This window comes from Pteropus medius, unplaced genomic scaffold, assembly GCF_902729225.1.
Source record: "Pteropus medius unplaced genomic scaffold, Ma_sr-lr_union100, whole genome shotgun sequence".
In the NCBI taxonomy this organism is placed as follows: domain Eukaryota; kingdom Metazoa; phylum Chordata; class Mammalia; order Chiroptera; family Pteropodidae; genus Pteropus; species Pteropus medius.
The window spans coordinates 28,574,488-28,590,793 of NW_024350319.1; the positions used below are offsets into that span (position 1 = coordinate 28,574,488).

Consider the following 16,306-nt stretch of genomic DNA (forward strand, 5'->3'; position numbering starts at 1 on the left):
AGCAGAATCTACAATGTGTGGAAAACTGGGGCAGGCACATAAGGAATGGTTAGTTTAAAACTCATTAAAAAGAAAATCTTTTAGATTGTTGTAGCTTATGATAAAGGTAGAAAGAAGATAATTTGAGCAAAATAATACTGTATTTAATGTAAGATGATGATTAAAGATAGACAATGATGTTCTGAAGGCAGGTTAGTATTTGTGGTGAGATACAGGACTAACTTGACATCACGATGTTGAGTAAGGATGGAGTACCAATAAGTCATTCTGCAATCATGAGAATGCTACTGTGCCAGTAAAAGGAACCAGGTTGAGGAAACTGTTCAGTTAAATATACTCAGTTAAACTGGGTTATAAAATACTTATTTTTTAATATAGACCCTGCTGTAGACTGAATGTCTATGTTCTCCCAACTCATATTTTGAAAACATTTCCAATGTCATAATGTTTTGAAGTGGGAGCTTTTGTGGGTGATTACGTCATGAGTGTAAAGCTTTCATGAATTGGAGTCATGCCCTTATAAAAGAGACCTCACAGAGCTACCTTCTCCACTTCCATCATGTAAGAACCCAGAGAGAAAATAGCCATCTATGAACCAGCACACAAGTCCTCAGCAGATACTGAATCTGCCAGTGCTTGATCTCGAACTTTACAGCTTCCAGAAATGTGGAAAATAACTTATTTTTTGGAATTTATAAGCTACCCAGTCTATGGCATTTTTGTTATAGCAACCCAAAAGGACTAAGACAGATTTCACATATTTTTTTTTTTGTAACTTTTATGCTTTGCTCATGCATGCTCCTCTCTTAAAATATCTTTTCTTTTCTGCCTGTTAAATTTCTAAATATTCTTTAAAAGCCCAGGTCAAATATCTACTCTGCATGGAATGTTCCCCAATTCTCCATCAACAGAATTAACTTACATTCAAGTAACACTTGCCGATAACTCTAATTTACATTTGTTTCTGTGCACTTCCTCTATTGAAATCTAAGTGTGTTGAGTACATGAATTGTAGCTAATTCTTTCTTTACTCTAAGCTAAATATAGCATTTTATATATATACAAAGGATATTATTATTTGATGAACTGAATTAAACACATATATTGCATTTTCTATTCCTATACTGTTCTATTCCTCTTTATCTTGAAACTATTTAACATTGTGAAACTATGAAAAATATGTAACCAGGAATGTCTACAGTAGATATATTATCTTCATTAATCCAGACTATTGGCCATCCAATTTTTTTTGTAAAGGGCCAGATAGTAAATAATTAAGGGTTTGCAGGCTAGTCTTTTTTTCCACCACTCGGCTCTACTGTTGTTACACAAAAGCAGCATAGATAAAATATAAATAAATGAATGGGTATGGCTATATTTCAATAAAAATTTATTTACAAAAACAGGTGACTAGCCAGATGCGGCCCTCATCGAGACCAGTCTTTCTCAACCACAGTTCCACAAGAAAATAAGCTCTAATGCCTCAAGGCATCCATTTACATATTGAATCAACTTCCCTCTGAACCATTTAGAACGGTAGTAGCAGCTATGTACCATCTTAGGAGAACTGAGAAAATGGTTACTCAAATAGTTTTCTATTTTCTGTGGTTCATATAAGCAACCATTCATGGATAAGCTTAAGACTACATCACATCTTTAGCACACATTATCATTGATTTACATGGATCTTTTCCAACAAATCCTCACAGGTCTTTTTCATTTGAGTTATCTTATTATATCCAAACTAAAAACTGCATATTTATCATTTTCAATTATTTTCTTATAGGCTTTAAATTATTATATCCAAACTAAAAACTGCATATTTATCATTTTCAATTATTTTCTTATAGGCAATAAAAACTCCCATTTTTAAAATATAGATTTCTAGCAAAGTAGATGTTCCCTCAATTCATATCTCTATAAACTCAAAAATAAATACACACAGCTAACACTTAGGTTGAAATTCTTACATAAATGTCCAAAGAAAAATTTTAATTGAATTTTAAAAGTTTCTCTGGAGTAACTTTTTAGTATCCCTTACTCCATCAAAGTTCTTTAGACATTATCAAGGCCAAAGAACTTGAAATTGGTCTTGATTTTTATCTTTCATGTCATTCAGTCTGTTAGAAAATTTTGTTGGCTCTACTTTTTAAAACATCCAGAATATGACCACTTCTCATTTTCTTTCCAGCAGCCATGCTGGTCCAAGCCATCCTTATCTTTCCTCTGGATTAATCTCTTAACTATTTTTTGCTTCCACCTCATCACTTTCGTCTATTCTCAGCTTAGTAACCAAAAAGATCTTGTAACAACATGAGACACACATGTCTTTCCTTGGCTCAAAACCCGAGGTGTAATCAGTTTTAGTGGAGAACAATCTATAAGAGGGTGGGGCGGAGCGACCTGTTCAAGCTCATACAGACTGTGGCAAGTCTGAAACTAGAGCAGAGAACATCTGGCATTGAATCTGATGCCCTGTCACATGACCAGAGGTTCCTAAATTTATATCCATATGCTGATGTTTTGTCTTTTGGTTTTTTTTTTTTTTTTGGCGTCAGGGATTTAAAAATAATAGTACCATAGAGCTTTACTCCTGCTCCTGACATAAATAAGTCCTAAGTCTCTTAGAACTGTTTTCTAGTCACATACTATTAAAGTTTGCAGTATGGCACTGACTTTATGGTATCTGTGTGTATTTGCTTTTCATCTCTGAAATAAAGTTCATATTACAAAATCTATGTCCCTCCTGTATTATCTGCAGATCAAATGAGAAAATGTTTATGGCAGAAACATTTTAAAACTTAAAGAATTATAAATAACAAAAGTATATTTTACAGGCATTTTAAAAAATAAAAACAAAATAACTTCACTTGGGTCCAAATCAAAGTAGAACTATTTGTTTATGAATTCTCAGTGAGGGTTTTAGATGTGTAGATGATGGAAACTTGTGCAGTGCCCCTCCACAGTGGTTCACAGTCTTCAAATATCACACAAAAATTAGAAAATGGTAAGGGAAAAAAAGGTTTTCAACCCTAGCCCTCCTGTTGATAAGAAAAGACCTTCAAATTATATGAGTAGATGTGCCTGTTCCATCCTCCCCTTCTCCCACTTTTGGTCTGAGATTATATATCAGGGTCAATATCAGATGTAGAGCCTAGGTCAACAAGCTTTTAATTAAAGGGATTTGTATAAATCTTTCTCTATCCCAATGTTCTTAGGGCCCTTGATGGCTCCCTCCTCTTCATCACGTCCTTTAACATTGCTTTCTGAACCTGCTCACTCCACCTAACCCTTTCTGAGAATGCTTCATTTCAATTTTAGCTCTTGATTCCTAACTTTCTCTTTAAATTTGAAATTGTGTAAAGTCTTCTTGTGTGAAATTCAGTCTTTGTTTTCTCTCTTCCCCAAGCTCAAAGCTACAGATGACCCAGGACAGAATAGAATTCTGAAAACCTAGCTTGAACAAGAGAGGCAGCCAGACAATCTTTAAGAAAATATTTTCCCCTTTTCCTGACAACAAAGGACTCAAGATAGTTTCTGTGAGAATCCAACCTTGTCTTTCTCCATCAGAACTAATGTGAACATTTTAAAAAGTTCAGAACCATTTTATTCCATTTGTTAGATTTTAAGGGAGATGAGAAGAGAAAAAAAGGCACAATTTCACAGATAAAGAGCAACCTGACTATTCCAATCTAATTGCCTATGCAAACACTGTACATGGAATCAGTGCAATGAGCAGACCTTCTCAGAAAACTTCCATCCTGCGAGCCCTTCCCACATGCACACACCTGCTGATGTTGTCATTGAAATCATCTTATCCTTCATTCACCCTGGGAGCAGACTAATTTAAGTGATATGCACCATTTAGAATGAGGCCTTGACTTTTACATCCTATGATAGTAATTCATATCCGAGGTTGCTAAAAAAAAATGACAAATAACTGTAACTTTCCTTTTGCAATCATCTGAGGAAATGAATTAATCGTAAGTTAGGATATTGAAATAAAATATTTTAGACTATTTTATAATAATTCTTTTAGAAATATTTTTTAAATGAGCATTTTTATATATACAAAGTTAGGAAATTTTTGGAGGTCTGTCCTCTTATAACCTATTCACATGTAAGTAAACTCTTTATTAAGATCATGAAATTAGGAGAAAAAAAATTTAGGGAGGTACCATGGTATTCTGATACAACTAAATAATACATTTTTGACATGGCTGGAAATTCATATAATTACTTTTATATAATAATAAATTGGATTTCTGTTTCTTAAAGGAAATATGGTTTAGCTTTTTTACTTTCTTCAATCTACTGTCCTTTCCTTGATAACAGATTGCAGAAACAAATTAACTCATTTGTTATTCTATGATATTTGACTTTTTAAGCTGTCGCTTATGCTTTTATTATAAAGAATTATCACTTTGTGGATTGTTAGTGCCTTTCTTCTTATGCATTTTTTTTTTGTACTTCTTCAGAGTACTTTTCTGCTGTTAATTTTAATCTGTAAGACTATATATGTGAAAACTGAAAGGAATTTAATAAAGAATGACATGTTCTTATTGCTGACATTGCCACAAATTTTGCTTTTAAGTATTTTAAAAACATTATAAAAATGAGCTGATGGTTATACTTTATTTGTAATAAATAATACTTAGCACCTGAAAAATAACACATAATGGTACTTCAACAGTAATGAAATCTATGATAAGGCTATACCCCTCCTTCCTAACAGCTTGATGTACTGAGTTGTTGGTGCAGGGTAAATCAAAAGTAAGCTTACTGTAGGATAAAACCTGTTGTTTCTCAGAAATCTTGAGGATTATCCAACATGTTTATAACACACTCTTGATGAAAGCAGACAATATATAATCCAAATACATATTATTCATATTGATCAACATACTGTGCTTATATAATTAAATTAATTTAAAAATGCAAATATCAAAAAATTCCAAGTATTGTGCCACAATTATATCAGCTTCATCATCCATTTGTTTCATTTCTTTCTGACTCATGTTTGAATTTGGCTGCAATGTTCAGTCCAGGCTTCTGAAGGTTATCATTGGCTTCTCCCATCAGCTCGGATTTTCATATTCAAATTTCTTTAGTGCTCATCATCTGAATGTTTCAAAGTCTCCTCGAACTCAGTGTCCTCAAAACTTACTTTCTCTGTATTTTTTCTTTTTGAATATTTTTCTATATGCACATTTATGACTGACCTTTTTTTTCTTTTGATTAGATATCTGTGAGTCATTGTAAACTCCTTTTTTTCCCCCTTCATTACTGCACATCAAATAAATCATTGAGACTTATACATTCTACCCCAGACATGCTTCTGAAATCTCAACACGTTTTTCCTACAGTCCTCATCATCTCTTACCAAAGTTTCCAGCATTAGGTACCTGGACAGGTCTTAAATTCCCAGCATATTCAATTTTTCTGTTCCTCATGGTTGAAATAGTTATTATAATATTGCTTTTAGAAAACAGTTCTTAGAAAATAGTTCTTACAATATAAATATTTCCTTGATTGTGAAAATCAATCAAAATGATGCTTTCTAGATTTATAATTCTTATGTAGCTTTTCTATTTTGGGAAAACAGTGTGGAAGAGTAGAAAAGTGTATTGGATTTGTTTCAAACAGATTAATTTTAGAATTTCATAGTTTAAATACTAAATATACTAAACTATCCTGTATGATTTAGCCCTTTACTTTCTTCAATCCATTGTCCTTTCCTTGATAATAGATTGCAGAAATAAATTAACTCATGTGTTATTCTATGACATTTGATGTTTTAAGCTGCCACTCATTGCTAAAATGAGGATATTTCTTGATAGAGTTCTTGTTGACATTAAATCAGTAAATTAGGTATTATATACAATTTTCTTATCTCTACTTACCAACTTTACTGCAGACTGAACTTTCAGTTACCAGACATTTACATTTCTATTTGATTGTTGTTGTGGGTTGAATTATGTCCCCTTAAAGCTGCTGAAGTCCTAACCCATGAATGTGAACTTATTTGGAACTAAAATCTTTGCGGATGATCACATTGAGATGAGGTTATTTGATTTGGGTTCTAATTCAATATGATCATATCCTTATAAATAGAGGAAATTTGGACAGAGAGAAAAACACAGAGGGAAGGCAATGTGAAGATGCAGGCAAAACACTATCTATTAAGAATCCCTGTAGCAACCAGATGGAAGCAAGAGAGATCAACAGATTCTTACTCACAGCAATCAGAAGAAAAAAACTCAGCCAAAACTTTGATTTCAGACTTCAAGGATCCAGAACTATGAGGCAATAAATTTCTGTTTTTTTTTATGCCACTCAGTGTGTAATACTTTGTTATAGCAGCCTCTGAAAACCAATACAGTTGTTTTACTGTTTTATATAAATGTATCCATTCTTCTGTTAACTTTTAGAAGGTTAATTAAGAAAAGACACAGCTGAAATATGTAGATCACTTGTCATGTCTTTTAGCAAAGTACCATGGGTAATTGGATAATTAATAGACTATATCGATAATGTTAAACATGAAATTCTTTTGATCCCAAAGGAAAACATGTTAAATAAATTGCCCTTACATTTTACAGAACCAAAGGTAAGGCTTCATGGCAAAAGAGAAGCTAAATAAAATCACTTATGTAACATGTCCCCTTAAATTCTCCCTGAGCGTCTTCTATATGGAATTCTATGTAGCTCTTTCTAACTGTTCTATATTGCTCAGATTCTATTACGAAAACCAGAATTCACTATAGCTAGTGGCTGATTTGTCACAGCATATTAAATGACTGAATTTCTGGGAGGACTGAAGAAACAGATTTTAGGTTAAACATTTTGTAACTAATCCAATAGAACAAGGATCAAGGGAAATTGACATCTCTTTCTTCCCCCATCAGGAAGTCTCCAGCCTTCTAGCACCACTGCCATGATCAGGAAAACCAGATCCAGAACCACAGTTTGTCTGCTACAGCCCGCACCATGAGATCTGTGCCACATGCCCTGTCTCAGCAACCACAGAATGGTTGGCAAGATGCTGAGCCTCTGCTCTGGCTGACACAGAAGCCCCACATACCTCTCTGGTGTGCATGTCGGTCAATAGAGCAGAAGCCATAGAAAGAGAGCTTTCTAAGAGAACATGAAATTGACTGAATCTAAATTACATTGGGAGCCCTGGCTGTAAGAGAACCTTGAAAATGTAGGTTGGAGCATTCCACATTCTGCTATTCATCAAGGCCCATCAGAAGGAGGGCAGGATGTCTTGAACACTAATCCACCATACCCACTAGACAAACTCGTAAGGTTGGTTTGTTATGGAAGCACTTTAGGTGCCCAGTGAAATTCCTGCACTGCCACTTTCAGACTATTTCCTTCCTGAAACTTTCAGTTTTGAAGCCCAAACTTTCAGACTACACTGCTGCTATCTGTTGAAGTAATTTAAAGATGTAATTTAATTTCTTTTTCTCATTCTTAAATATTTTAATACCTGGCTTCCCACCACATTTGCCCCAGTCAGAATTTTTGATGAATTCAATAATCATGCAAAAGTTTCTTGACCTCTTTTTCAACAACTTAATCTTCAAACATACCTCAGACACCCACTTTCAAGGTCATGTTGTATCCTGCTAATAACAATAGCTACACTCTAATTCCAACAAACTCAATTCTAAACATCTCATTCTTTATGTATCATCTTCTATATTTCTAATTACTCACTTAAATACCCAAAATTCAGCAATTGTTCAAAGCTAGAAGGACTCACATCCACAGCATATCATCTCTTCATTCTTTCTCATGTCCTTACATCCCTAGCTATCTATTTTAGATACTACAACCTGTCATAATCATAATCTTACATATACCTCCACCTTTTCAAGCATTTCCTTCTCTTCTCCAGCACTCTCTAAATCACTTTTCCTGCCTTGTAATTTTCCATAACATCTATCTATCTATCTATCTATCTATCTATCTATCTATCTATCATCTACCTCTTTTCCTACTTGATAATGATTTCCATGAGGCCAATGACACTTTTGTTCACTGCTGTTGTCCCAGAATATACCATAATTTCTGGAATGTAGCAAAAGCTCAATAAATATTCATTGAATAAATTAATGACATAATTATTTTGTAATAATCCTGCCGCATTATTTGTGTTCAAACATTTTGTTGAATAAATGAGCCATACAGCATTGCAATTCTAAGATGAAGCAAACCCTTAAAATTCTATTTGGTCTACCCACTAAAGGTAAATGGAAAAGTCCATTTTGTAAAGTCAATGATATACAAGAAGCACAAAGGTATTCTTGTTATATGTCACAAAATTTGAATATATACCTTTGAAATTTTCCTTTTTATTTTCTCTTATAAAATTCCTCACCTTTTAATGATAATTACTTCACTTAAATTAACAATATAATTTTAAGAGATTAAAAATATATGAGATAACTAATTGAATGGATTCTTAAATTGGTCAATTAATAGAACTATAGGTTATATTAATGTTGTATTGAAACTTTTATTCTCTTCAAATTGATTCTACTCTTTCCAATCTGTCTGTCGGGAAGGAAATTAAATAGTTTAAAAATATTTAAAGGTTCATTTTTAATGATGCCTTTCAGCAGTCATAATGTAGCTCCCAAGTTATTAATTACATCAGGTAAATCAACCATGACAATCTATTAATAGGAAATAGAGAAGAAAATTAAATTAGTAAAAACTATTTAAACTGATAAGCTAATTATAGAGAGACCCACATTACTTAAGCATGCAATAGGAGAGCCTTATCCATACACTAACATGCATGTAACTTTGATTGTTTACAGCAATGTTGCTTTCATTACTATAATGAACCATCTGGAGAGCTATAGTATGTCAAATCGTATGAAGTAGTATACCTAAAGAATGTTTCAAATCTTGTCAATTAACATGCCCCTAAAACCTGCACAGTCTTTAGCTGTAAAACTATATCACAGAAAATGCTATTTAGAGCTTATCATAATATTTATAATGGATTAGTTTTAAAATAGAATTAGCTGGGTGTATGTATTTGTAACTGCACGCAGTATATAATAAAACAGTGCAAAAGACAATTGTTATTTTCTTCCTTCTTTTTCTCCTTTCTTTTTTTCCTTCAACAATATATTTTTTTGGCCACCTACTATGTGCCAGGCACTTTGATAGGTTTGGCAGAATAACGAATAACAAGACAGAGAAAGTGACTGAGATCTGAAGGATAGGAAGCAGTCAATTAAGAGAAGAGCTGTGAGGGAAGGAGTCCCAAGGTGGTAATTAGCTCTTCTGAGAGCATCCATACAACTTTTCTTTGGTGGGAAAAGCCCAGTATATTCCAAGAGCCAGTGGGCTGGGAACAGAATGGCTGATAGTAAATGTGTTACGAGAAGAGAACAGGTAGGTAAGGTTCATACCATGCAGTGCCTGGTAGCCCAGGAAAGGAGTTGGTTTCTGTTGGAAATGCCATAGGAGTCATTATAGTGCTTTTGGGGGAAGGGAGAGAAGATGAGAGAGCATCAAAATATTGTAAAAGATAATAGTAGAAACTTCGTTTTATTTCCAGGCTGCCCTGTTTTATATGCTAGAGAAGCACTTAACTCCAAAAATTACAGTACATTTTAACAAAGGCGATGCTAAATATTCATAGAATTGTTAGAGTATAACTAAATGATTAGCGTTAATGAGAAAAAAGTATTTTTGACATTTCTCAGAAATTTAAGGAGTCACATGAAAGAGTTTGGTCTAATTATCACTAGCAAAAGATCGATGTGAATTTTAAGCCTCCTGGATACCCTAGATAACAGCCCTTAATAAACACCCCTTAATATAGTGACTCTGGTGAGAGGTAATTTGATATATTAATCATCTAATTGAGTGGATGGTGATTTATTTTGACCTTTCCCGATCAGTAATCCTTTGGAAAAGAGCCAATGTATTACAAGAACCTGCAGTGTATGATCCACAATAGTAAGTGCAGTCTATGGGCGTATGGCTATTTTCTTAATTTAAGTATGATTTTGAATATTAATAGGTCATCTAAACAGAGAGACTTTGAAATGGTAATAGAGTTTTGTTAAAATCATTGCACATTTTTATGTGCAAATCAAAGTTTTTATATTATGAAATTAAATTATATCCAGGACTACTTGATTTTGTATTATAAAATTTACATTGTAGCTTGTTATATAAAGATAAGAGCAATAATTGATTTTTGCAATTGTTCTTATTCCAACTAAACATAATCAGAGAATATACTTATCTAGGGGAATGAGAATTAATAAAGAAAAATATTCAAAATCTGGCTTTATAAATACATTTGTTTCATAATATCTTCTTGAATGTATTAAATATGTAGATTTGAAAAAGAGAAAAAATGGGACATGGTTCCATAGTGTAGTGGTTAGCACATCTGCTTTACACACAGAAGGTCCTAGGTTCACACCCCAGTGGAGCCATGGTCTATGGTCTATGGCCATGCCACCCTGAACAAGCCCAGTGTCTGATTTTGGAAGCTAAGCAGGGTCGGGCTTGGTTAGTACTTGGTTGGGAGACTACGTAGGAAGACCAGGTGCTGTAGGCATAAATAATAATAAATAACAAAAAAGAAAATAAAAGAAAATATGTAAAAAATGTGAACTGGACTTCAGACATCCATTATTTAAATATTCAATGCTAACTGTTAAATTGCTTTAAAATAATTTGTTGCAGACTATATATTTCTCTTGATTCCACTGCCTACACCTTCCAGAGGAATGAATAAGTACTGTCATGTGTACACAAATACCTTCTTTTTTAGAAATACGCATTGGCCATCTAGTGTGGATTCTATACATGTACTACAATATAAGCAAAATTTAATATAACTCTATATGCCTTATATGTTCAGAAACACATGCTACATTTGAGCATTATATCTATCTGAAGATTACCTCTCTGAAAAAAATGTTTTAAAAGTTCTTATGCAGAATGCTTTAGATATAAAACTTGAATCACATCGACACAACATCTCTTAAAGTATGCAATAGAAATATCTCTGACTAAGAGACCACACAAGCTTCCTGTCTCCAGCCCTCGCTTGTTTAGTACTACAACCCTTCCTACACATTGTTGCATGGCTTATCTTTTTAAAAGTTACTCACTTCTTCATTTTACCTCACTTTGTTTGTCACCCATCCAATTTTTCCCTCAGAAGCCATTTTCCATGATAAATAACACTCTTATTTACTTTAATTCTTCACAGAATCCTTTCCACTTGTCTGCTGTGACTAAAACCAAACTTAATTCATCATTTTCCTATGCCCTTATTATGGAGACATTTAGTACAGTTAAGGTAATGGTAGTTTTTGTAACAGAGAAACCCTTAAATCTTAATAGAAGTTCTTCTAATAGCAGTCTGGGGAACTTTGCTCTACACATTCACTTAAGGACCCAGGTTGATGGAGGTTCTGTGGTCCTCCATCATGTCGCCTCTGGTTTGCTTGGAAAATCAACCCCCATCTATCGGAGGATTTCATGGGATTTTATAGGTCAGGCCAGAAACTGGTGTGTATTTTTGTGGCCACTATTTCACTGGCCATAAATCTCTCATAATGCTGCTCCTAAGAGCAAGGGAAGATGGGACATATACTGTAACCAGGTGCCCTACAGGAAAGGAAAACAGTTTTGCTAAATAGCTAACCAGTCTCTCATAGTTTCCAATGCTTCAGGTATAACAGGCACGGGGGTTGTTGGTATTTTTCTAGTTAGTAAATAGTTCTTTATTCCTCAGGACGCTTATAGAAATCACACCTTATTAGAATTAACTACCTCCTATAGTCTTATATATAAATGTGAGAAATTTTAATCTTCATGTGATTAATGCATTCCAAAACCTATCTTCTAGTTTTGTTTTATTCTTTAAATTTATTTCAACATAAATGTTTTTTTCCTTCCATCTCTTTGCTACCCAAATCTATGGAAACTTATGCACATTGCTTTACACATTCTTGTCATTGAACATTTGAATTATTTTAATTTTTGAATATTGCATCCTTTTTCTCACCTGCATACCTTTTGAAAATGCTACTCATTTTGATAAAACTCTATTTATAAGGAAATCTTTCTTGGCCTTCCCTTCCCCAGTCTGGAGGTGGTATCTGTATTCTGTGTTGTCAAAGAACCTAGAGTTTAATTCTATGATGTGAAGGATACTGAAAAAAATGAAAATTCCCACTAATTTGAGCAAGACCTTAGTCTGAACTTTTCCACCCACACCTCTTGCTAAATCCAAATTTATCCACCAATAACTGCTAAACCAGTGCCCAGTCCTGTTCTCTCTATATTCAGTTTCGTGATTAAAGCGACACCAGTATCCACATACCTTCCAAAAATATGAAAAATGAATACTTCACAAAACAAATCTGAACTTTGACACTTTTCTCAATTTATCCTCTAAAATTTTAAGCATCTTCTTCTCCACAGAACTGTCATCTTCAGCCATTCTCACACTGCAATGCTTTTAATAAAGTCTTATACAGATGACATTTGGTTTGTTTTCCTTCTTATTAAAATGCCTACTCTTTATTTTTATTCTTCTGACATATCTAACTGTACTAAAATATGACTAATCCTTCATGCTTTCCCTCCTCCTGTTGCCTAAAGGGATTTTTGCTTTGTCTAACCATTTTTTTTTCCTTTAACCTTGTCATGAGGAAGTTTCCAACTTGTTAGACTTGGTTCTTTTATATTTCTGTATAAATAGAAAAGGATATGAGAGGTGAGGATATGGAGAATGTGTACAGGTTTGGGCTGGCTGATAAGTTTTTCCAGGTAGTTTACAAAGAGAAGGATGAAAGCAGCTGCAGTATATGAGGACAGTGGATGGGGAAACAGAACAGGAAAAGTTTAGGAAATTTTGTTGCATACTTTATGTTCTTTTCCCAATTTCAAGAAATATAAGCAAAGTAATTAAATTATTTGAAATCAGTTTTTTGGTCAACTGTGTTGTTTGAATGGTAGAGTGTCTCTGGCACTGAACGGGATAAGCTACAGATTTATAATTGTGTCATAGTCACATTTATACAGGGTGCTAAGCAAACTCAACTCGTTACTCACTAGACTGCAAGTCCCCCATGGCAGAGCTTCATATCCTTGGCATCTAAGAGGTATCTTGCATAAAGTGCCGTTTTGTAAATACTGATGAGTGAATGAATGAATAGATTCATGAACCAAAGTGAAAAATGCCTGTGCTCATTCTCCATTGCATGCAGAGAAAAGTCTAATCTTTTTATCATATATTATGACATGGCCATATTGTCAAAGCTAAAGCCATTTTTTTCTTATCAACATTTTGGTTTAACCATATGGGATCTATTTTCTATTCTACATTTAATTACTTTTAAAACTCTATACTCTGCCTATTTTAGTTCAGTTCCTCCATGCCCTTCCCTCCCTTTCCTGCCTAAAAATATCTTATTTATTTTCCTTTACCAAACTCACAACTTACCAATTGTTTGAAGCCTTCCTTAATAATCTTCTACCCCTTTAGTTAGAGACAATTTAGTTCCTGTGGTGGATATATCCTAGGCACAGGTCATAACCCTTATTTTGTTTTCCCTCTATTGTTCACTTTCTTTATATCCTCTTCTTTGAGTGCAGATAGGACCTGTGACTTACTCCTAGCTGATAGAACACGGCAAAGATGAAGAGCTATTGCATATGTAATTAAAGTTCCAAATTAGTTAATTTTGAGTTAATAAAAAGTATTATTATCTTGGGTGGGTTGGGTTATTCTGAGAAAAAGCTTTAAAAGAAGGACTGGCTCAGCTTGAGGTGAGAGAGACTCTCCTGACCTCGAAGGAAATTTTAGGTGGCCTCTAGTGGCTGAGGACCTTGGTACTAAAGTCACAGGGGCCCAAATCCTGCCAATCACCCTCTGAGCTTAAAAGAGGAGTGTGTGCTTGAGATGAGAACTAAGACTTGACTGATGTCTTAATTATTGGCTTGTGATGCTTAGCAGAAAACTCAGTTGTGTCCAGGTTCCTAGACCAAGTCAGCTGAAAGATAATAAATGTATGTTGTTTTAAGTTGCTATATTTGTGGTAATTTATTGTTCAGCACTAGAAAACTAATATAGATCTTTGTATATGTTCTCTTAGTACAGTGTACTAACTCAGTCAGAACACTGAATGTGTACTAACTCAGTCGGAACACTGTGGCTCATTCATGTCTTCCCTCCCAGTAAGACTCAGTTCCTTAAAGGCAGAAACCATATCTCATCTATAAAACTAAGAAAATCAGTAAATATTTTACTGTTGACTTGAATACTATACTTACATAATAAAATTTCTATAAATTTCTCCACTATTCTTGTCTAAGAAATCTAGTCATACATAAAAGGTAAAATTAAAAAATCAAGGAATTCTTATAAAAATCTAGGTCACAGTAGTAGACATTGCTGGCTGCTTTTCTCTTTTCTAAGTATCCAGAGTTTAGAACAGCTATTTACTCCACCTACAGCATCCCAGGCAGTCTGAGAAAGTGAATTAATCTTCGAAAACAGAGAACCTTTTTGACTTGAGATAGTCAGCACTTTTTATTTTCTTGGCCTCAGACACTGTCCTAGAAATGCATCCTCAGTGAATATCTCATTTTCAGTTCTGGAAATAGAAAGTGGTCTCCCTCATGCTTAATGTGAATAAGGATGCATGTGGCCCTGGTTGTTAATGGAAGTGAATTTGAGGCTTTAAGTTTTGCCTCTTTGGGGATGGAGATGACATTTCTGGAGTGCAGAGGAGATAAACAGAAGAAATTGTGTTCTTGATAATATAGTTGAAGTACTACTGTACCACCTAATGTAAATCCTGCTTTTTTCTTAGATTTTGAGATTTACCAGTAAATGTTCATGGTTTAAAACCAATTTTAGTTGGGATTCTTTTGCTTTAATATAAAGTCCAAACTACTACAGTTTCTAGAACTATATTCTCTAGGCATTACTGGGACTTCATATAAAGTAAACATTTAGTCATTCAACTAATTGTTTATAGAATGTCAACTAACAATTGATTTGACAATTTGACATTTTGTTAACATATTGCTCTTACGATAATGTAAACAGAAAGTAATGCATTTCTTGGCTTAATGTTGAGTTACAATGATAGAAGTAACAAATATCAGATATTTTAAAATATTTAACATATTCGATTTCTTAATGATATCTGTCTCTAGCTCCTTATACCCTGATGGTTCTGGGTAAGTTTAGTTTACATATGATTTATATCTGTTTTAATTGACAGATATAGTTACTCATATTTTAGATTTCTCATAACAGACTTGTACCTATGCTTCTAAATGGGAATATGACCTAATGGTTAAAATAAAGTATTTATCTCTGTAAGAATTTAAATTGGCTTTTCATCAGATAAAAGGCTATGGCGTAATACCAAAACTGGTGGGAAATTTAATTTAATCTATAAAATGATTAATGGCAAGGAGGATTAACTTTGGAAAATCCATCTCAATTGTTTTTTGAATGATAACAGTTTCTTTGCCTGTAGTACTTGAGCTAATCAATATATTATTTTAATAGGTGTCACACAACATAAGCAAAGGGTGGAAATAGTCCAAGAAACCAGAATGGGGCATCTGATGCAGCATTACTTTTCTCTTTCCACTGGATCAATCTCATTAGCCTATAAGCATGCTGCAATTTCAAGGATCATGATAAACACATTATCAATCTTCTCATCTCCTACTTACTAGTATCTCATTTTTCTGCTTCCCTTTAGAATAAAACTCTTTGAAAAAGTCGTCTCTACTCCTGGTATTTACTTCCACTCCTTCTCGTCTCTCTCAAACTCTCTTGACTAAAACTCATGTTGACAAGGTCTGCTGTGACTGCCTCCTCAAATATATACACAATCCCTTCCTCATCTCTTTTGAATTCTTGCCCAAATGTAACCTTCTCAAATAAGCCTTCCATAATACCTCCACCATCCTCTGCTTTACTTTTCTTCTTAGCGTTTAATGATCATTTGATATATTATATATTTTCTTTACATATTTATCATCAGCAGCTGTCACTCCCACTAGAATGTAAACCCCAGAAGGGAGGGTCTTTTATTTATTTTATTCATTTCAGTATCCCAGTTCCTAGAATAGGGCCTGGTCCTTAGTAGGTATTTAATAATTTTTGTTAAATGAATGAGAGAACACCATTGATCAAATGAGCAAAACTAGAGCAGCCACCATCAGTAGACAGAGGATATGAGGGTACAGTCTTAAAACAGACAAGTTAATTGAAAAG

The 16,306-nt window shown here is 33.9% G+C and overlaps 1 protein-coding gene and 1 pseudogene across 5 annotated transcripts in view; one reads left to right on the top strand and one right to left on the bottom strand.

Annotated features, from left to right (window-relative positions):
• The window catches only part of PPFIA2 (PPFI scaffold protein A2), a 418,570-nt gene that overhangs the window by 213,849 nt on the left and 188,415 nt on the right, over positions 1-16,306 (bottom strand). The window lies entirely within an intron of this gene.
• LOC120583541 (uncharacterized) lies at positions 10,488-10,603 on the top strand (annotated as a pseudogene).